The sequence below is a fragment of the Xyrauchen texanus genome, chromosome 2, assembly GCF_025860055.1.
Source record: "Xyrauchen texanus isolate HMW12.3.18 chromosome 2, RBS_HiC_50CHRs, whole genome shotgun sequence".
Taxonomy (NCBI): domain Eukaryota; kingdom Metazoa; phylum Chordata; class Actinopteri; order Cypriniformes; family Catostomidae; genus Xyrauchen; species Xyrauchen texanus.
Window position 1 is genome coordinate 61,419,131 of NC_068277.1, and position 23,224 is coordinate 61,442,354.

The 23,224-nt window shown below is 39.0% G+C and overlaps 1 protein-coding gene across 1 annotated transcript in view; it reads left to right on the forward strand.

The window, feature by feature from the left end:
- Positions 1 to 23,224, forward strand: part of LOC127656003 (histone H2A-like) — a 357,620-nt gene that overhangs the window by 129,997 nt on the left and 204,399 nt on the right. The gene's annotated exons all lie outside the window — the stretch shown is intronic.

Here is a 23,224-nt window from a genome sequence, read left to right on the forward strand (position 1 = left end):
GTTATTACACATGTCATGACAATTACTTTTTGAATTTGTAATTAATTCAGAAGGTCAGCTTTGAAAACAACCATTCAAATCAAGATCATCAAGTTGGGGCAGAAAGAGTAAGCATTGCATTGTAACCTTGCAGACTTCCTTGAATGACAAAATGCATTTCACTTCACTCTGTAGGAACTACAATAACATAACTATCTATCTTTCTAAGAATACATTACTTTGCTTGAGCAATGACCGGAGCAAGTTATTCTATCACACACTGACAAATTATGTTGTTAATGTTGTGTTGTTGCATTTTGTTGTGTACTTTTGTTGCCACCTTGTTGTGTATAATGAATTCAATAATTGTTCAACAGGAGAATATAGTCGAAAGAAGGAGACTGATTGAAGAGCAAGATTCTGAATATGAACAGTCCTTGCTTTTGGACAGAGAAAAGGCAATTAAATTTTTTTTTTTAAACACAGCAGAAATTTGGAAACCTACATATGTAACTATGTTAATGACATGTATCACACAGATTAATAATGAGAGAAGAAGAGAACAGCAAGAGGAGAGACGACTTCAGGCAAGTTCAATTAATCAACAGTGCTTTATTTTTCAACCGTAATTTTCAAATTGCTGAGAAAAATTGTGAAGAACTTAAAAGAACAATACATATAGTATGACAGTTCAACACTTACCTACAAGGACTCAGTTAGTTTCTTATGGCTGTCCCATAATCAAGACAGGCAATAAAACCACCAAAAATTATAAGGGTGGTCCATAAAGCAACACCACATTATGCTTCCAATCTAAGAATCTTAGAGCTTTGCCATTCACACTGTTTGCTTTGTTGAATATAATCACTGCTGCAGTCAAGTCAATTATGAGAGCAATCAATGCTTGTTTGTCAATACTTGTAAAAAAAAAAAAAAAACATGATAATTGCGAATACAGATAAAAATAAGATGCTGTTTTGTATAAACCTGTGATAACAGAGTGTGTTGTAGTGTGACAACTTATTATTTTAATTTGTTTTTTAAAATAATTTCACAAAATACAGTAGGAATCTAGGCTTCTATTCGGTTTGTATTTTAGGAATTCCATTATGAACTAATAAAATACTTCTGTTACATAGGTCATACGTGAGAGGATACAACTGTCTGCAGTTTTCCCTTCAGAGGGAGATGTTACATTTCAGTTTCACTATCCGGATGGGTCTCGGAAATGCAGACATTTTCAGCTGCAGAACACTATACAAGTAACAGCCAGTTGATATGTACATCTGTATTGTAAGTTTTCAGATTTACATAAGTTGTTAATTGCAACTTGTTCTCCTTTTCTAGCAACTCATATTCTATGCAGGAGCAGTGGATTCAGCGACCGAATCACTCTGCTTGATATCACACAGTCCAGCTGTTGTAATAACGAACTCATCTAATGGGAACATAGGAGACTACATCACCCAATCCACCACATTTTTTGTTTGCTGGATTGGAGCTGTATGTTATACATTTTTTTAATTGTGCGGATAAATTGACGAAACTAAAGCCTCAAAAACTGTTATCAGTTTTAACTGATAGGACTTTAGAATTAATTTAGACCTCTCAAAGTCTGTCAGGGATGTCCCTGTGTAGGCTTATGATACAGATCAAAACTTTGTGTGCAGGAAGATATGTAATGTTAGTTTTTTGGACAGGATAGTGTAAATTGACAGGAAAGCTTTTTTTTTGGGGGGTAATGGGATCGGCAAAGGACAGATTCAGATTTGAACCCGCAAAAATACTTTTTTTCTGTACCTCCAAATACTTTCAAGTTAGCCTACGTGTCGCCACCATATACATCAGCATACATGCTCCTGATAAATTATTTGTTATCAAGGCATTAACACACAAACCATTGTTATAACATAAAAGCAAGCAGCTCCTGCGTGCATGGTTTGGCATGACTGTGCGGTCCCTTAATAATTCCTAAAAAGCTGACAGTTCATCGCGATCTCACACATATGTTATTATCAATGAAGCTTTCATAATATATGCACTTTGTTTGTTATAATTAGAGGATTTGCCAGCATACAGAATTCAGCACTGAACAAAAAGTCTGTTTTGAGCGGTGAGGGAAGTCTATCGTAAATGCCATTGCATTCAAGAAAACAACACATATGTCTGTGATTGGCTACATCACTCAACGCTTTATTCTCCCTCAACCCGCACACACAGAGTGCATTACCGCCCGCGCTCCCTCATATGGCGTATAAAAAAAATCACAATAATTGAGAATTTTTCAAATTCAAGTCATTTGAAGTAAATAGGCACAAGTCCGAGTCAAGTCTAAAGTCACAAGGAGCATGTCTAAAGTCAAGTCGAGTCTTTTCAGAGATCTAGTCAAGTAAGTCTCAAGTCCAGAAAATTGCGACTCAAGTCTGACTCGAGTCAAGTCATATGACTCGAGTCTCCCACCTCTGATAACCAGTGATACATTTTTAAGGATTCTTTGATGAATAAAAAGTTAAAAAGAACAGAATATAATTACAAATATTTTATACATTTACAATACACTGTAGGATTTTTTTTTAAACTTTCAGATGGCAATTACAAGACGAGGTAATTTCAGTTTCATGGCATGTCAAAATTAAACATGTAACCTTCAGAATTATTGATGGTGTTCTGTTGACCTCTGGAATGAAGGGGTAACACATACACTACAGATGAATGGATAATCTGTAACTACCAGAATCCGCTGTAAAAAAAAAAAAAAAAAAAAAATCTGTCAACTTAAAGTATAATTTGCTATGGTTGCGTGATGATGGAATGACTAATGTTAGTTCAACAAAGGCTAAGTGCTACCTACAGGCATTTAATGTGTAGTGTAGACTTGTGGTTCAAGAAATGTGAAATGATGTGACATAGCCTACCTTTGTGTCATTACCATTTTATTAATTATGCAGCAATACCTACTAATCACCCTTTTCCTTTTCCTACTAATCACCCTTTTCCTTTTCCTACTAATCACCCTTTTTTCTTCTTTAGAGTATCCCAATGTTTTCAATGTGTTTTAAACAGGACTCTTTTGAGAATTTAACACCTGCTGGAGTCAACCAAGCTGAAGCAGCCATTCCTTCCAACCCAACTTTTCCCTCTGACTCCATGGACACTCCCAACACAACTTTTCCCTCTGACTCCATGGACACTTCCAACACAACATTTCCCTTTGACTCCATGGACACTCCCAACACAACATTTCCCTCTGACTCCATGGACACTTCCAACACAACATTTCCCTCTGACTCCATGGACACTCCCAACACAACTTTTCCCTCTGACTCCATGGACACTTCCAACACAACATTTCCCTCTGACTCCATGGACACTCCCAACACAACATTTCCCTCTGACTCTATGCACTCTCTGGCCTCTACCTCGACCAGCACAGCAGTGAGTGATACTAGGTAATATGTTTTTTTTTTTTTTTTTTTTTTTTTTTTTTTACTACAAGCTACAATTGTATGGTCCCAGTCCCTCTATGCTCATTGTATGTGATAATTAGCAGTGGCAGTGTTCACTGATACATTCAGTTAGTCACTAAATGGTACAAGAGTACAGCTTGAAAGCTTGCTGAAGCCTATGCAGTGCATTCAGAAAGTTTGGTCAATTAAATTGATTGGACATGATATGGAATGGCACACACCTCTATAAAAGGCCTCACAGCTGACATCACATATAAGAGCAAAAAACAAACCATGAGGTCAAAGGAACTGCCTGCATAGCTCATAGTCAGGATTGTTGCAAGGCACAGATCTGGGGAAAGCTACAAAACATTTCTGCTGCACTGAAGGTTCCCAAGAGCACAGTGGTGTAGTGTATTTTTCAGACTTGCTAATTATTTAACATGTTAAATACACACTTAAGACAACTCGGATAACATTGCTGTACTTTGTTTTACAGGCATGACTTGAGGGGGCTGTTCCTAGATCTACAGTCAGCTGTTGATCTGGTTGAGCCTGGACCCACAGCAAACTGTGTCAATGTTGTAAGGTCCAGGGTGCTACAGTGTGCTTTGAGGACCTTCAGCAGACGGGCATTCAATCCACAACAACAACTCGATATTGTATTTGTGGATTCGTGCGGAACAGGGGAGGGATCTGTTGATACTGGTGGTCCTACCCGGGAGTTTCTTAGGCTACTGATGCAAGAACTCCTGGATTCTAAATACTTTGTTGGACCCCAGAACACCAAGAGCCTTGCTCTTGATTCCCTTGGTGGGTACATTTTTTTAAATATATATATTTAAAAAAGATTGATTGAGTTTTTGATAGACTGATTGATAGATAAAACCAGTACACACAATTACCTGTCCTGGATAGATATCCAGATAGAAAGTACAATAGGTAAGTAGATAGAAAAAGGTTCCAAGGGAAAAAGGTTCCAAAGAGTGCAAAAACAGCAATATGACGAAATACTAATAAATTTTTTTGTATTCTAGCTGACACTGTACTATACCATGCAATTTATTCCTGTGATAGCACAGCAGAAATTATAACTGCCATCTTAATCTTAAATCTTCATTGTCACATGAGCTTTCAAATATGCTTATTCACCAGCTAGCTGGTGTAAAAATAATGACAGTGTTGCGTCTGTCGTCATGAAATGATGGATCATCATCGTTGCCAATCAAAATGTGTGTTCATTTAAATGCAATGTGTGTTTTTTTTAAATGGTTCCTTACCTTACATTTGTCCTAATTCAATTTAAAAACAAAACTTATTTACATTTATGCATTTGCCAGATGTAAAGTTATTTATAGTGCATACACTTTACCAGCAAATGTGTTCCCTGGGATCTAAGCCAGCAGACATATCACCCAGTAGCCCAAGACTGGTTGCCCACTGAAGCTAAGCAGGGTTGGACCTGGTTAGTACCTGAATGGAAGACCTCCTGAGAAAAGCAGGTTTCTGCTGGAAGAGGTGTTAGTGAGGCCAGCAGGGGGTGCTCACCCTGTGCTCTGTGTGGGTCCTAATGCCCCAATGTAGTGATGGGGACACTATACTGTCAAAGAGCACCATCCTTAGGATGAGAAAGTTAAACTGAGGCCCTGACTCTCTGTGGTCACAAAAAAAAATCCCAGGATGTCTTTTGAAAGAGTAGGGGTATAACCCTGGCATCCTGGCCAAATTTGCCCAGTAGACCACAATTGGCTTTATCACTGTCTCCTCTCCACCAGTAAGCTGGTTTGTGGTGGGCGTTCTGGCGCAATATGGCTGCCGTTGCATCATCCAGGTGGATGCTGCACACTAGTGGTGGTTGAGGAGATTCCCCCTTCTATGTAAAGTGCTTTGAGTGCCGAGAAAAGCGCTATATAAATGTAATGAATTATTCCCTGGGATCTAAGCCATGATCGCATGATCATATCACTGTACAATACAATGCTCTACCAATCGAGCTGTGTGAAACCTGAATTATGACACAGATAAAAGGGTGTCACCCTTTTATTTTTATTTTTATTTTTTATTTTTAAAATACACTAAAATGAACGTGTCCTCTTGTCAATAGGGGCGCAACTTTAGTAAACGCTCCTATGGGTTGTATTTCAAGAAAGTGACAAATTTTATTTGGGCATATAGGTTGGAGGACATGTTGGATTGTTGAATATGGTGCATGTAATTGCAGGATTGCCTATACTGCGCTGCGAGAGACGTCATACATTTCACAGCATAATGTGTTTTCACAAAATTCACAGCCCCTAGTTGCAAGACAGATAACAATCTTCATTCTTTTTTTTTAATTGTGGTCTTCATTCCAATTGTGTAGGCTTATCCAGAGGAACATACAAGGTTTTAGGAATGATTATATCAGTCTGCCTTGTTCATGGTGGGGTGGGACCCTGTGTGTTGGCCAGGAGGCTGTATTCACAGCTCTCAGGGATCCCTGCTCCGCCAGTGAATATTAGAGAGGTTTATGACCATGAGCTGCATGATCAGCTGGACAAGGTAAGATATACATCTGTTTTTGGTCTTTATGATGTCAAAAGTCGAATCTGCAATGTCATTAACACCTTAACCTCTTGGCTAAAATAATCTTTTTCTATTGTGCCGTTTTATTTTTTGGGGGGTCTGTTGAGTAGATGTAGATAGATTGTTGGTAAATATTGACATGTCAAGTTAAGTCAAGTCAATTTTATTTGTATAGTGCCTTTCACAACACACATCGTTTCAAAGCAGCTTTACAGAATATCAGCATTAACAGACGATAAAACTGTAATGTCTATAAAGTCGATTAATCATCATTGTGTAATTTCGATAAAATACGATTCTTAATAGTGTTTAAAAATAATTAAATGATAATTGTATTAATAATCCCAGTGAGCAAGCTGAAGGCGACTGTGGCAAGGAACACAAAACTCCAGAAATGTTGATTAATGGAGAAAAATAACCTTGGGAGAAACCAGACTCACTGTGGGGGCCAGTTCCCCTCTGGCTAACATTTTGAATGTAATGTAAATATTAATTATGTATAGTTAAAATCATGGTTTAAAATTATTAAACTAAGTGTTAAGGGTCAGCGATTAAACATCGATTGTGTTTGAACTGTAAGATTAATGACCAAAGTCTTTGAAGTCTGTTAGGGGTATAACAGTTTGACCCGATCAGATATGGAGAAAGAAAAACCAGGAGTCAAGAAGTTCAATCAAAGAATCCAAAATTTACTGAAGAATAGTTTGCAGTGAAATTGGTACAGCCAGCGGCAAAGTCTCACGAGGAGATCGAAAGCTAACTCGTACCTTACACAAAATCTTACATCAATTATACCATTTGCAAGGACGTACATTCTCTTATTTCACTCCTGATTGGCTAACAGAGCATAAAGTCACAACATATAGATAGCTATAGCACATCAACATTAATCAGCGCAATTGTCATCCTGGCCCGAGATTTACATCTGAAGTGACCTCGCAGATGGTCTCGGGCGTCTTCGAGTCTGCCTGCTGTGTCTCCCTGGATTCAAAACCTGGGTAGAAGGTCAATACGCACACACGAAACACTGACGAACGACAGTGTTTCTCTGCGCACAAGGGAACCAGAGCACACATTTATCAGGTCATTTTAACCAAAACAGTGAGATAAGAAATATTCACCCCTCAGGCAAAGGAGAAGAAAGATTTAACATGCATTCCTTCCCTTAAAGAGATAATAAGAGAAAATTTACACTTCTACTTATTCAAGTGCTATCACATAGGATTTTAAATCATATAATTAGTCATGGACAGGTAAAAATCAACCACAGAATACATCTGGAACATATGTTTAACATTCTCCCTGCCCCTCTCATCACAGCTAAGCTTATCACCAAAGGACCTTCAGACTACGGGCAGGACAGAGAGAGAGACTCTCTGGAATGTTCCTTAAAAGACACTAGTTAACATTCCAACACACATATGATTCAAAGTATATTTCAGTTATGCATAAGAAAAATAAAATTGATTATGTGATCATGCATATAGTTAATTCATTATTTTATTAAAGAAGTTAAGCAACAGAATATAGATAGATATTGATATAAAAGGATATATATATATATGTATTGATATATCTGAAGAGACAAGGGATTTCGACCCTCACCCTTCAGTCCCCCGTTTTAGACCAATGTGGGGTCCAATACCGCCACGTCTGGTCTACCAAGTGAGGTCACTACGGAAGGTGGAGTGGTAACGCATGCTTCCCTGACGGGTCACACTTGTCTCTTCGCCTCATTGCGGACATGCTGGATACTAAAAATTCCCAGTCCCCACGCAAAGGCTCTCCCCCCTTCCACTCACAACAGGGCATTGATGTTATCCTTCTTAAGTTTCTCTTCCAAGCGTGTCGTCAGTTTTCTCAGTCGGTTTTCCTCCTCGGAAGGGTTCAAGTTACTGCAAGCAGACCTTTTGGTACATAGTCGGAATTAAATTTAGACCCTCAGTTGAATTTAGACATGGGTATTGTACCCATGATGGACGGTTATCGATCTCCTCGCAATCCCAATGAGTTGAAAACGCATGGAATCTCCCTGTCCAAATTGAAATTTGAATCCACATCAAAAATGATAAAGCGATCAGAATTAAAAATACCAACGAGAGCGGAAGTACCAATCGGATGAAAGCTCGTTTCACTTTCAGTCGTCTCTCACTACGCACTTCTTCTTGAAGAATTAGCAGCTTCAGTATGTCGTCAGATTCAGCCATCTTCCCAGTAAAATGTGTACCCTGATCTGAATCAATTTGTAAGGGCAAACCCCATCTTGGGAAAACTTCATTCAACATAATCTTGGCGGTTGCATCTGCGGTGCAGTTTCTCAGTGGAAATGCCTCAACCCATCTGGAAAACAGATCAACAATCATTAGAATGTATGTAAAACCTCCACTAGGGGGCAGTGGACCTATGAAATCAATTTGGAGGTGTGTCCACGGCCCTTGAGGTCGAGGGGCATGTCCTAAGGGAATTTTCAGCTTAGAAGAAGAATTAACCTTAAGGCATACTAGACATCTCTTACAAAAATCATTGCAAGAAGCCCTCAGTCGGGGCCACCACCAGGTTTTGGAAATCATTGCATGTAGTTTTTCAGGACCTGCATGTGCCAAACCATGATACAAAGACATTAGTTCAGTTCTAGCAGAAACAGGACAAACAAAACGCTTATTAAATTTCCACAGTCCTTCTGCATTTTTCTGAGCTCCTAATTTTGTCCATTGTTCTATCTCTTCAGGGTCATCCTCATCATAGAGTTTAAAAATGTCTCTGGGGTTCTCACTCTCCTGAGGAGCAAGAGCCATAACACTCACGCAAGTCTCAGTCCGTGTTGCAGCCTCTCTGGCAGCTGTGTCAGCAGCTCGGTTTCCTGTGGCCTCAGGAGAATTGTCCGTTGCATGTCCAGTGACTTTGATAACTGCTCCTGTTGCAGGAAGATCACAGGCATTCATAAGTTCTTTTACCTGCTGTTGATGAGAGATCGGCAGACCGGCAGTGGTTAGAAATCCTCTGCGTCTCCACACAGGGCCGAAGTCATGAACAGCACCATATGCATAACGGCTGTCAGTGTAAACATTGACTCGTTTCCCTGGCCATACTGCAATGCTCGTGTTAATGCGACCAGCTCGGCCACTTGAGCCCCTCCTCCTGAAAGAGAACCACATTCAACAGTTTCACCATGTTCATTTACAACAGCCCAGCCAGTGAAGCGTTTTCCCTGTTCATGAAAGCTGGAACCATCCACCGAACAGCTTCATGGCATCGGAAAGTGGTTCAGATTGAAGAGGGCTCTGACTGTCCGTCTCGATCAGTCGGGCACAGTTGTGTGCAGTTCCTTCTTCTGGAAGTAAGGAGGCAGGGTTGATAGCAGTTTCTATGTCAATATTTATATCCACATTTTTACTCAAGAGAGTGGTCTCCCATTTAGCTCGTCTTTGATTAGAGATAGAGCCTAAACGAGTGTTTGTTAACAGTTTCAAAATCTGGTGTCTAGTGTGCAGTATCACCTTCTGATGAGTCACAATGTCCTCTGTAATCTTCACAGCCCACTCTGCACAGTCGCATATCAACAGGCACGGATGCTGTCCTGCCATTGAAACAGGAATAGGAGCAGAATAATAGCCTACCATCCCATAGGAGTTTCTTCCTGGAACCCTTTGACCCAGGGCCGCTGAATAGGATCGAGTTCCCACCCATGTCCATAGATGGAATGGCCTGCTGGCATCGGCATGACGTAATGCTGGGGAGGAAACAAGAGTTTCTTTGATACTCACAAACGCCTCCTCCATCTCCTCAGTCCAGTCGATCAGCTCCGATCCAGGTTTTCCTCCTTTCAGCGCCTCTGTGAGTGGTTTAGAAAGTTCAGTGTATTCAGAAACATACTGTCGGCAATAATTCAAAAGACCCATTACTTGCCTTAGACCAGTAACCGTGTTTGGTTTTGGAAGTTCAATGATAGCTTTAACTCGTTCAGGAGTGATGCGTCTGCCGTGCACACCCACAATTTGCCCCAAATAAGTCACTTCAGGCATTGCTAGCTGTGCCTTCTTCAAGTTAACTTTGAATCCCCCGTTTTGGAGGGCATTCAAAACAGTCTGTGCAGCAGTCAAATGTTTGAACTTGGTTGGACTAGCAATTAAAATGTCATCCACATATTGTAGGACAACAGATCCGTCACACTCAATTTGTTTTCTTACCGGATCGATGAAGGATGCTAGTGCCTGGTGAAACAGTGTGGGTGAGTTGCAGAAACCTTGTGGCAAACGACTCCATGTCCATTGGCGACCCCTGCTGGTGAAAGCAAATCTGCCTTGATCCTCCTTGGCTAGGGGACAAGTCCAAAAACCGTTAGAAATGTCTAAAGCAGTAAAAAGACAATGTTCAGATCCTATCTCATGTAGGATAGTTGCAGGGTTGGCCACCAGATGGTGCATTTTCTCAGACACTGCATTCAGAGAAGTGTAATCAATGGTCAAACGCCAGCTCCCATCTGGCTTTTTGACAGGCCACATAGGAGAGTTAGTGGGGGAAGCACAGGGGATCACAATTCCCCATTTGCATAATTCATCAACAACAGTTTCAGCACCCTCCCGAGCCTCATTTTTCAAAGGATATTGTCTTTTAGCCTCATGCAAAGGGCCCGGGATGCTCAGTGGCTGAATCTGTGCTAAACCACAATCATATTTATCTTTGGCCCATACATCAGGAAATTTGGAAATTATAAACTTCCACTCAGAGCGCGTCTCAGCTAGACTAACAGATTCTGCGTTTGGTGGGGGCCACTCTGAGATAAGCGAATGGTTTCATTGCAGCCAAGCACTAGCTTTGAAATGTTAAGAAGATTGCTAGAGACTGATCACCTCAGACCACATTCAGCTTCATAAACGCTCCTATACTTTTGCTGTGTTTCACGCCTGCATTTATTTAGCCCAATCTGTTGCTTTAATGCATTCTCTCACACAGGGGCCCACATCTGCTCACAGCAGACCACATTCAGTTTCATTGTGTTTTTTTTTTCAATGAAAGTGAATGGTGACTGAGGCTGAACGCTCTTTGGCCTTGATCACTGATAAAGTGTCTCAGTGTTCCCTGCTATCAAAATAGAACTGCATTTGTTTTTCTGTCAGGCAAGCTGAGCACACACACACTTTCCCCAGAAAATCTTCTAAACTTTCACACTCTCATTTTCTGTGATTTGTTTTTTGTTTACCACTTCGACAATGTCTAGCAATGTGGCCCTCTCTGTTACAATTCCTGCATCTGTCAACAGGCTTGGTACAATCTCTAGAGGTATGACCTTTTTCGTCACAATTATAGCAGGTTATGTTATGGTGGGGACTCATTTCCACTTCAACTGACACAGCAGATACTTTACCCACATTAACATCATCCTCACGTGTTTGCAAGCGGCTCCAGCTTACAGAGCACCAACGAAGCAAATCCTCCCAATATCTAATGTCAATGTCACTGTTCAACAACATGTCTCGTTATTGTTTATTCAATCCGCCTGTAGCGGATTCTATCACTATGGCAGAATCAAGATCTTCTGTGTTGTTGTTTGCAGCACAGTACGTTTCATAGGCTATGCGAAAGCGCTCAATGTATTCTAAGGGGTTTTCGCCAGCCCTCTGTTTAATCTGTGTTACACTGGTCCAGGAAAAAGACCCCCGACCCAAAATATCTTTCACGCGTATCTTGTAATCTGAGTAAGCTTCACAAAACTCAGGCCAATCTGTGGGGACTCTGGGGTGGAAAAGAGCCATCTGAACCGCCCTTAATTTGCTGGGGGGAACCAAACTGTTAGGGGTATAACAGTTTGACCCGATCAGATATGGAGAAAGAAAAACCAGGAGTCAAGAAGTTCAATCAAAGAATCCAAAATTTACTGAAGAATAGTTTGCAGTGAAATTGGTACAGCCAGCGGCAAAGTCTCACGAGGAGATCGAAAGCTAACTCGTACCTTACACAAAATCTTACATCAATTATACCATTTGCAAGGACGTACATTCTATTATTTCACTCCTGATTGGCTAACAGAGCATAAAGTCACAACATATAGATAGCTATAGCACATCAACATTAATCAGCGCAATTGTCATCCTGGCCCGAGATTTACATCTGAAGTGACCTTGCAGATGGTCTCGGGCGTCTTCGAGTCTGCCTGCTGTGTCTCCCTGGATTCAAAACCTGGGTAGAAGGTCAATACGCACACACGAAACACTGATGAACGACAGTGTTTCTCTGCGCACAAGGGAACCAGAGCACACATTTATCAGGTCATTTTAACCAAAACAGTGAGATAAGAAATATTCACCCCTCAGGCAAAGGAGAAGAAAGATTTAACATGCATTCCTTCCCTTAAAGAGATAATAAGAGAAAATTTACACTTCTACTTATTCAAGTGCTATCACATAGGATTTTAAATCATATAATTAGTCATGGACAGGTAAAAATCAACCACAGAATACATCTGGAACATATGTTTAACATTCTCCCTGCCCCCTCTCATCACAGCTAAGCTTATCCCCAAAGGACCTTCAGACTACGGGCAGGACAGAGAGAGAGACTCTCTGGAATGTTCCTTAAAAGACACTAGTTAACATTCCAACACACATATGATTCAAAGTATATTTCAGTTATGCATAAGAAAAATAAAATTGATTATGTGATCATGCATATAGTTAATTCATCATTTTATTAAAGAAGTTAAGCAACAGAATATAGATAGATATTGATATAAAAGGATATATATATATGTATTGATATATCTGAAGAGACAAGGGATTTCGACCCTCACCCTTCAAGTCCATCTTGATTAATTGCAGAAGTTCACATAGATGCAATTGTCCTTGTTAATTGGCTGATGAAGGCTTTTGTTGGCAACAGTTAGTCTATGCATTCCATTTCAAGATCGTAGTCCATCTATAGACCGAGGTGATGCAGGTTGGAGTTGGCATCATTTCATCCTCTGAAGTCCATCATAATAGATTGATGTGATGTTTGGCTGGCACCGGCTGCATTTAGTCATCATCATTCTGCGATATGTAGCAGTGGAGTCCAACATGAAGCAGGAATGGTGCTGGATCCAGCCGGTTCTGGTGACCTCAGGATAGGAGTCCCGAGGTTGAGACAGGGAAACAAATAAAAAGATGTAAGCGTAGATGCCATTTAATTCATTGCAGAGTAAGAGATCATGCTCAATGTTTCTGGTTCCGGCAGACGCAACTAAAGCAGCCTAATTGTGGGTTGGAGGATAAATTAGGTGTATGCCTGGCTAAATAGATGAGTCTTTAGTCTAGACTTAAACTGAGAGAGTGTGTCTGCATCTCAAACAGTGTTTGGGAGACTATTCCATAGTTTAGGAGCCAAATATGAAAAGGATCTTCCTCCTTTAGTGGATTTTGATATTCTAGGAACTATTAATAGGCCAGAATTTTGCGATCTTAATGAACGTGTTGGAATATAGCGTGGTAGAAGATCACTTAAGTACTGCGGAGCTAGACCATTCATAGCTTTGTACGTAGTTAACAGAATTTTAAAATCAATACGGAATTTAACAGGTAGCCAATGTAACGATGATAAAATGGGGCTAATATGATCATATTTCTTGGTTCTCGTCAGCACTCTGGCTGCTGCATTTTTAACCAATTGAAGTTTATTTATTGATCTTGCTGGACATCCTCCCAGTAATGCATGACAATAATCTAGTCTTGAGGTCATGAACGCATGAATTAGTTTTTCGGCATCAGCAACCGAGAGCATATGCCTTAATTTAGCAATATTTCTTAGGTGGAAGAATGCTGTTCTACAAACATTTGTAATTTGATTTTCAAAGGACAGACTGGTATCAAATATAACACCTAAGTTCTTCGCTGTTGAAGATGATGTAACAGTACATCCATCTAGAGACAAATTATATTTTAGTGGCTTATTTTTAGAGATTTTTGGTCCAATAATTAGAACCTCTGTTTTGTCAGAATTGAGTAGAAGGAGATTTCTGGCCATCCAATCTTTTATTTCATTAATACACTCTGCTAATTTTGAGAATTGTGAAATCTCATCAGGTTTTGAAGAAATATAAAGTTGTGTATCGTCGGCATAGCAGTGGAAACTTATTCCACGATTCCTGATAATATCTCCCAGGGGAAGCATATACATGGAGAAAAGCAGAGGCCCTAAAACTGATTCCTGTGGCACTCCATATTTTACTTTTGTTTGGTTTGACAATTCCTCATTTACATAGACAATGTGGTAGCGGTCTGCTAAATATGACCTAAACCATGCTAATGCCACTCCACAAATTCCAACATAATTCTCTAGCCTATTCAAGAGAATGTCGTGATCTATCGTGGTCGAATGCAGCACTAAGATCTAAAAGCACTAGAAGAGAAATGCAGCCGCGATCAGATGATAAGAGCAAGTCATTTGTAACTCTGATAAGTGCAGTCTCTGTACTGTGATGAGGCCTAAATCCTGATTGAAATTCTTCATATATACTATTTCTCTGTAGAAATGAACATATTTGGGAGGATACTACCTTTTCTAGTATTTTTGACATAAACGGGAGATTTGAAATCGGTCTATAATTAACAAGTTCTCCAGGATTAAGTTGTGGCTTCTTAATTAGCAGTTTGATAATTGCCATTTTAAAGTTTCTTGGGACATGTCCTAAGCATAGCGAGGAGTTAATGATATTAAGAAGAGGTTCTGATATTACAGGAGATACCTCTTTTAAGAGCTTAGTTGGTATAGGATCTAACAAACAAGTTGTGGCTTTTGATGTTTCGATAAGTTTTGTTAGCTCTTCATGACCTATGATAGCGAAGGATTGAAGTTGCACATGAGGGAAATTATTCGACATTTTTTTCTGGGGTGCTATGACAGATGATTGCATAATTCCAATTTTATTTCTGATTATTTCAATTTTATCTGTGAAGAAATTCATGAAGTCATTACTCTTGAGCTGTGACGTAATATCTGGTTCGGTTGAGGCTTTATTCCTAACCAATTAAGCCACAGTACTGAATAAACATCTAGGATTGTTGTGGTTATTTTCTATGAGTTTACTAAAATATGCTGACCTGGCAGCTTTGAGTGCGTGTTTGTAGCTACAGACACTATCCTTCCATGCACCCTGAAATACTTCTAATTTTGTATTTTTCCACATGCGCTCCATTTTCCGAGCTGCTCTCTTGAGAGCATGAGTGTGATCATTGTACCATGGTGCAGGGCTTATTTCTTTAATTTTCTTTAATCGAAGTGGGGCGACAACATCAAGGGTGCTAGAGAAGACTGCATTTAAATTTTTTGTTATTTCATCAAGTTCTTCTGGGCTTTGGGGTTTATTGAGTATATGAGATAGATCTGGAAGAGTATTAGTGAAGCTATCTTTAGTGGTCGAAAGAATGGTTCTACCTGAACGATAGCGTGGTGTAGATTGAGTAACATTAGCTGATTGCAGCATGCAAGAGACGAGGTAATGATCCGAGATGTCATCGCTCTGTTGCAGAATTTCTATATTATCAACATCAACTCCATATGAAAGAATTAAATCTAGCGTATGATTATGGCGATGAGTTGGTCCTGTTACATTTTGTCTGACTCCAAGAGAGTTGAGAATATCGATAAATGCTAATCCCAATGTATCATTTTCATTATCTATGTGAATGTTGAAGTCACCAACAATTAAGGCTCTATCTACAGTAACTACAAGATCTGATAAAAAATTTGCAAATTCACTAAGGAAATCTGAATAAGGCCCGGGTGATCTATACACTGTAGCAAGGGTAAAGGACGACAGAGATTTTTTATTTATATTTGTATTTGACGGTGTCACCTTAAGCATTATTAGTTCAAAAGACTTACATTTATATCCTGTCCTCTGAGTAACACCAAAAACTTCACTGTAAATTGTAGCAACACCTCCTCTTCGACCCTTCAGACGAGGCTCATGTTTATAACAATAACCTGGGGGAGTAGATTCATTTAAACTAATATATTCATCCGGTTTAAGCCAGGTTTCAGTCAAACAGAGCGCATCCAATCTATGATCTGTAATCATTTCATTGACAATTAGTGCTTTGGTAGAAAGAGATCTAATGTTTAGTAGCCCTATTTTTATATGATGTACATTTTTAATTTGTTTGTTTTGTTCAAGTTTGACCTTAATCAATTTTTTTCTAAATTATTTAGTGAGGGTTTTGTGTTTGGTAGTTCGGGGAACAGACACAGTCTCTATGAGATATCTAGGTGATACAGTCTCTATGTGTTGTAGTTTATGTGACCTGTGTGATGTCTCAAGGCAGCTAGCAGACATTCGGATTAACCAGTTTGTCTGCTTCCTGACCTGGGCCCCATTTAGTCAATTAATATATTATTAAGTCTATGAGCCAAATTACTAGAGAGGAGAGCGGCGCCTTCCCTGGAGGGATGGAGTCCGTCTCACTTTAGCAGGTCAGGTCTACCCCAAAAACTTTTCCAATTGTCTATAAATCCTATTTTATTCTGCAGACACCACTCAGACATCCAGCCATTCAGTGACACTAATCTACTATAAACCTCGTCACCACGATGAGCAGGGAGGGGACCAGAGCATATTACAGTGTCTGACATCGTTTTTGCAAATTTGCACACCTCTTTAACATTATCTTTAGTGATCTCCGACTGGCGAAGCCGGACATCGTTAGTGCCGACATGGATAACAATTTTAGAAAATCTACGTTTAGCATCAGCCAGCACTTGTAAATTTGATTTGATGTCAGACGCTCTGGCCCCCGAAATGCAATTAACAATAGTGGCTGGAGTCTCTATTTCCACGTTCCTTACAATAGAATCACCGATAACAAGGGCTCTTTCAATATGATTCTCAGTGGGTGTATCGCTGAGTGGGGAGAATTTATTGGAAACCCTAACAGAAACAGGAGAGTGGTGTCTCTTTGCTGAACGAGTATGCCGCCGAGACGTCACCCAAATGCCCTGCTGCAGGGGCTCTATAACCGGAACCAAAGTGTGTGTGTTGCTCTCTGTACTGCCCGCATCCGAAACAGTATCTAACGGCTTCTCTTTCTCACTGACCTCTACTAGCGTTCGGATGCGAGTCTCTAACTCATTAACCTTCTCCATCAGCCTGACTAATTCCTTACATTTATCACAAGTGAATCCCTCACTGCTGACGGAGGAGGCTATTTTAAACATGTGACATGCAATGCATGAACAAATAACATGAGCCGATGCCATGACTTACCGCAAATTGTTCGTTGTTCCTGAGCGGTGAGGGTTTTGAGATTGATTTGAATCCCTCACAAAATTGTTTGTTGTTGGTGGTGGTTGTTCTGATAAGCGGTGCTTTGAGATCGATGCAATAATCTGTGTACCGCAGAGGAGAAAAAACGGGTGCGCGCTGAAAAAATGCACGCAGTTTAACCGCGATAAAAATAGAACGCGGATACAGGTGGAATATGCGCGCAGTTGAATCCCGATAAGAGAATAATACGGGAAGACCCGATGCATGCTTAAAAATGGCAGATGTTTAAGGATTAAAGGCTACAAACACAGACTCTAGCTAGGTGTCAGCAGCAACCGGTAAAATACACGCAGATGAAACGGGAGAAAAAGCGGAAGAATCTGAAACGCGGTAAAATGTCAAAGGATATAACTATGAACAACGCGGTAAAATGACAAAGGATATAACTATGAACGATGACTATAACGTTGAACGTATGAGAATAAGCAGTGCTAAGCAGGCCACAAACAAACTCTCATGCAGCGTGCGTGCATGCTGTGCCGTCAGAAACAGGAAGTCCAATGACGTCAGCCAAATAATGAAACATTTAGGAAAAAAAATTACAACACATTGATAAATGCAAAATTCAAATGTGCACATCTAAAGGACCATATTGTGTAAAAATAACTACGATAATAATAGAGGCCCTTGTGCTGACAAGTTATTAGTGTATACAACTAAATTAGTTTGTACTTTCAGTCAACACTGACTGATATTTATAAAAGATGTTACTGTCATGATAGTACGAAGACTACTCCAATTTTTTGTTTATACATCACAATCATTTATTGTACTACGTCTGCCATTATTTTGAACATAAGGATAACACTTCACATTGCCAGCAACAAAAGGTTATTTCTAATAGAACCTCTTCTCTTACTAACTTTTAGATCCAAAGGGCAGAAACCATTACAGAGGCACATGCAGCCATGTTGGAGGCTTCAAACAGCCTCCACATGCTCGGTGCCTTATGCAAGGTTTCAAACCTTGACGAACATCAGGATCTTGTCAATGCAGCACTAACATACTACCTAGAGGGAAGGATGGAGATGCCTCTCAAACAGTAAGATTACCTGCTTGATCACTAATGTTTTATTAAATGCTGATACTAAAATTAAAGGTAAAAATAACTTTCACTGTAGGGGTTAAGTTTTCATAGATTTGTTACTTTTTCAAATGTGCTGCATATAAATGTATATAACTACTGATGATTAAAAATGTTTAATTCTGACAACATATGTACTTATCTAATTGAAAGACTGAAAGAAGGACTGGAGACATTGGGGGTGCTAAATGCCATAAAGGAGCACTCTTCCATTATGGAGGAACTCTTTTGTGGTGGTCCCCCCACCTTGTTGGCTGCCTCCTTGCTGGACCTCTTCGCAGTAAATTACTCCCCGAGAGGAACTAACAGGAGAGCATTGGAAGAGGTTGCAGTTGCCCACTGGCCTGACTGGATCATTGAAGTCGAAGGTGGGTCCTTATAATTTTAATTTTAGTTTTGTAATTGATTATATTGGCAAGGTATACTATTAAGTAGGGATGTGCCCAGAGCATACCTCCAATTTTGGAAAAGCATGGAAAATGAATAGTGTGTTCTACAGTGCCCTTAAAGGAACAAGGATAGTCTTACTTCATTGCAGTGTGTTATATGAATTATCACATGAAAATAGTAACTACAAATGACTGACAGGACAATTTTGGAGGTTTTGCAGAACCTAAGTGTAACTGTTAAATTGCTTGTTGAAAAATTAAATTGTATGATTAAACAAGCGTTTGTTTGGGAAGTTCCTATGCAGTTACAAAGGATTTATGGGTGGTTGCTAGCGATTCATAAGGTACATAGGGGTGGTTGCTGGAATGTTGCTATGTGGTTGCTAGGGTACTTAGGGTAGTTACTATCATATTGCTGTGAGGTTGATAAGGTAGGATTAGGGTTCAAATTATGTTGCTGTTAGGGCTACGCAAAAAATTACAATTACAGATGCCACAATTACATAATCATTCAAAGGCACAATAAAAATAAATAAACAAAATGCTATAGAAGAGGAGTAAAACCTTTTTAATATGTTTTCAGCTTTCTTATATATGTATAAAAATATGGCATGCAGTTAGTTCAAACAATGGTATAAAGCTAATCAAGTATTCATAGTGACCTGAGGTATTTATGATTAGAATCTTTTTGTGTCACTTTTAAAAAACTTTATCTTGATGCTTTGCTTTTTCTGTTGCAGATGGAGATGCAGCAGTGGAGGTGGATGGTGGGGACACAATTAAAGTGACCCTACAGAGTGTCCTTGTGTTTGCTTCTGGGGCATCTGCCATACCCGTATTTGGATTCAAAGAGAGTCCGAATATCACATTTCTACATGAGACCATAAATGGCAACCGGCGGATGTTCCCGAAAGCAAACACTTGCACCATTACTTTAAAGTTGCCCATTGGTCATGAATATGAAGAGTTTTGTCATTTCATGACATCTGGTATAATTCAATCACCAACGTTTGGGGTAGCATAAAAAGCCTGTTCTACCAACCCCTTACACTCTGGCTGATAGCTCCCCTGTTGTTATTGTTTACTGGATATTGTTGTTGTTTTTTTTTGTTTTTTTGTTAAATATTAAAGATATGTTAAACTTACTTTTCCTGAAATTGAACTTCACCGGAAATTGTGTGTGTGTGCGTGTGTACTTGTATTCCTTACATTATTATAGGGACCATATTTCTGTGGCATCTCTGACGAAGAGTAATTGAGTGGTGAAGTGGACTTACTAACTGCTTATTTCTGCATGTGCTATAGCCTATCATCCCCTTGGAATTATAAGGTTCTATATGACAGTTTTGTCAAAATTGAGTTATTCAGATATTCTTATTCTGTGAGAACTTCTTTACATTATGTGATGTTGTTTTTCAAGTTGTGTACATTTTTTAACTTTTTTATTTATAAAATAAATAGGTTCTTTCTACACAGTCGAATTGAATGCAAAAACTTTAAAGCTCAATATCTCAAAACCAGTCAGAATGCAGACAGAATCTTATAATTCCAAGGTGGGCACCAATAATCCTCTCTGCTGTCTGGACTGTACGCTGGAGTCTCCTGATGTCTGATTCGTTGTCTGAACCAAACCAGACAGTGAAGGAAGTGCATAAAACAGACTCAATGATGGCCTAGTAGAACTGAATCAGCAGATCATGTGGCATTTATTCCTGTGCCAAGAGTGATAACCTGACCACTCTTGTGGGTTTGCTACTGTTACAATTTAAACCAGTAGAAGGGTAAAAACATGACAGGCAGATATTGGTATGATATAAGCAACACCGCTACAACTAATAAAATGTATAATTGGTGTGCTAATTATCAAAAATTGACAATTGTCAATCGTCCTGGTGGCATCGAGGGGCCCCCAAATAAATAAGGGCTTGGGCCAGCCCTGATCATGAGTATTGTAGCGTAGTAAGTGGATGTCATAACATGTCAGCAGACCTATAAAACCATAGGATCGTACCTTCATGCTGGTGAGAGCGGAAGACAGAACAAGCTCAGCCAACAGTCCAGCATAAATTAGAGATACAGGCAACTAGTGGCTACAAATTGGTATTACAGATAGTTTACCTTCACTTTGCAACAGACTATGGTCATTCACACATCACTGCAGTTTGTAAACAAAAACAAAAAAACATTTTTATGACCTTTTTATTTAATTTTGTTGATTTCATTTTTAGAAATTACAATCGAGCCACATGCTTTTAAGACTCATGACTCAGAAAACAAATCAATCTTTGGACATGACTTAACTCTGACTCTTCTTTGGGACTGGCGAACACCAGGTGGTTCATGCCACAATAGTCAATAGGATCAACTCTCGTCCTTTACATACTTTAATGTTTCTTCTGGTTATTTCATCTGTCTAACAGCTCTGTGTTTTCATGGCAAGTTTTAGTATTTTGGGTCTGCTGTTTTCCTGAAAAGAAAATTTTGAAAAGAAAAAAGATTGCCTTTTATGCAATCCCGCATAAAAGGCAGAAAACATAATGTCTGCTCTGACATGTGCAAAATGATTTATAAAGCCCACACTTTTTTCATAAACTACCACCCTAGTGACATTTCACATAATTTTCTAAACATTGGTGTTTGTTTATGCCTTTTGCTGCCCATCTTGATGACACTCCTTGTTAGAAGACACAAATTGACAAATATTGTTGCATCACTAACAAAGACTGCTACCTGTTTTTTTGCCTTGTTACATTTTGGGCATTCACTATCCCGTGTCATGTGTTAGTTTGTTCCTTGAGGAGTTCCCTCAACACAATGTCATATTATGAGAGTTTATAATTACATTTACTTGACTTCAGCTTTTTTCTTTGTTGCTGCTTGGTTTCTAAATTGAAACAATTACAACCAATACATTTAAAAAAACATTAAAAAAATTCTACTTCTAATTGAATGTAAATATTGTCGGTGCACTGAACTTGAAATGTATTTACATGTCTATAATAATAATAATAATAATAACAACAATAACATACTGGTTAATGCAAAACTTTAGCCAATATAATCCAACGATTAATATTTGTGTAAACAAAGGTATTAGACTAAACTCCTACCAAAGCAACTTAGCAACAGGTCAGTGATATTAACACATCACTGGGTTAGCTTCTGGGTCACTTTAACAGCTTTTTTAAACTAGGCATTTCATTTCCCTTACGAAAACTAAGTATACTTAAGTAATGTTCAAGTATATTTTTAAGTATGCTTTATGTAGTAAGTATACTAATGTCAATATGTACTGAAGGGGGTGGATTGGAATAAACTGCTGCTTAAATATACATATATTGATTGATTATGATCAAGGTATTAATCAATATTTTTCCTTCTAAATATCAAATGAGTTGAATGACTTCTCTGGAGATTTTACTTTGTTATAAAAGTTACCAGTGTGATTACTCAAATGTTGTTTTCATGTATTCTCTAATGTCATTATTTGATATCTGAATGCAGTAACAGTGCTTGCTTATTTAGACGGCTTTCAGAAATGAAATATTTACTTGTTTAGTGTTTGAGAAAGGTCTTCAATCTGTTAAAACATATAGGGGTCTATAGTTTAAGAGACTATTTCTCAGTTAAAGCCTATATTTTCCATTTAGACTAAAGTATAATTCTCCTTGAGAGAAAAGCACATTATCTTGATGTTTTGAGAGGACTCTTCTATTTATTGTTAGAGCCTGGCCAAATCCAACATTGGAAAAGCTGTGTGTCGGTGTGTGTGTTAGTCTTCTTAGTTACAGGTTCAGGAACCACTGGCATTACTGGAGATTGACTGAGTTGTTCTTGACATGCTGGCACCCAGCAACCCAAATCTGAGCCCTGGAAGGTCACGAACGGGCCTAACTTCAGGGTCCGAGTGTCAGCTGCATAATCTATAGAGATATGCTTCCGTCTATCTGTATATGTGTGGAAAATTACTATGTTTATCTATTTCTTAGCCAATGAGAATCATTCAACCTGTAAGCAATGACGTAGCTTAGACCTTGGTGTAGGGTATAACCGCTGTGATCTGTGTAACTGTAAGCGGGGCGGCCTACGAACTCCTGTGAGAGTCTTGAAGCTGACTTCTGCTGATGAAACTGCAAACTATCTTCAGTAAAACTTTTCTTCAATTTATTATAATTCTGACTCTGGGTCTACATTCATCATATCTGGTTCTGGCTCGTTAACTGTATATTCCCTTACAGTACTAGTAGTAAACTTGTAAGTGTACTATTTTAATACCCCTTGGGACTAAATTGACCCACTTTAAGGATATAAAAGTATATGTTTAAGTACACTATAAGTGTAACAGTAGTAAACTTTAAGTGCACAACTATAGTTGATAATTACGTTTCTCATTTGTACTGCAAGTAAACTTATGGGTATACTAGTAGTTTACTATATTAATACTTGTAGCAAATTTTTGGTTTATGAA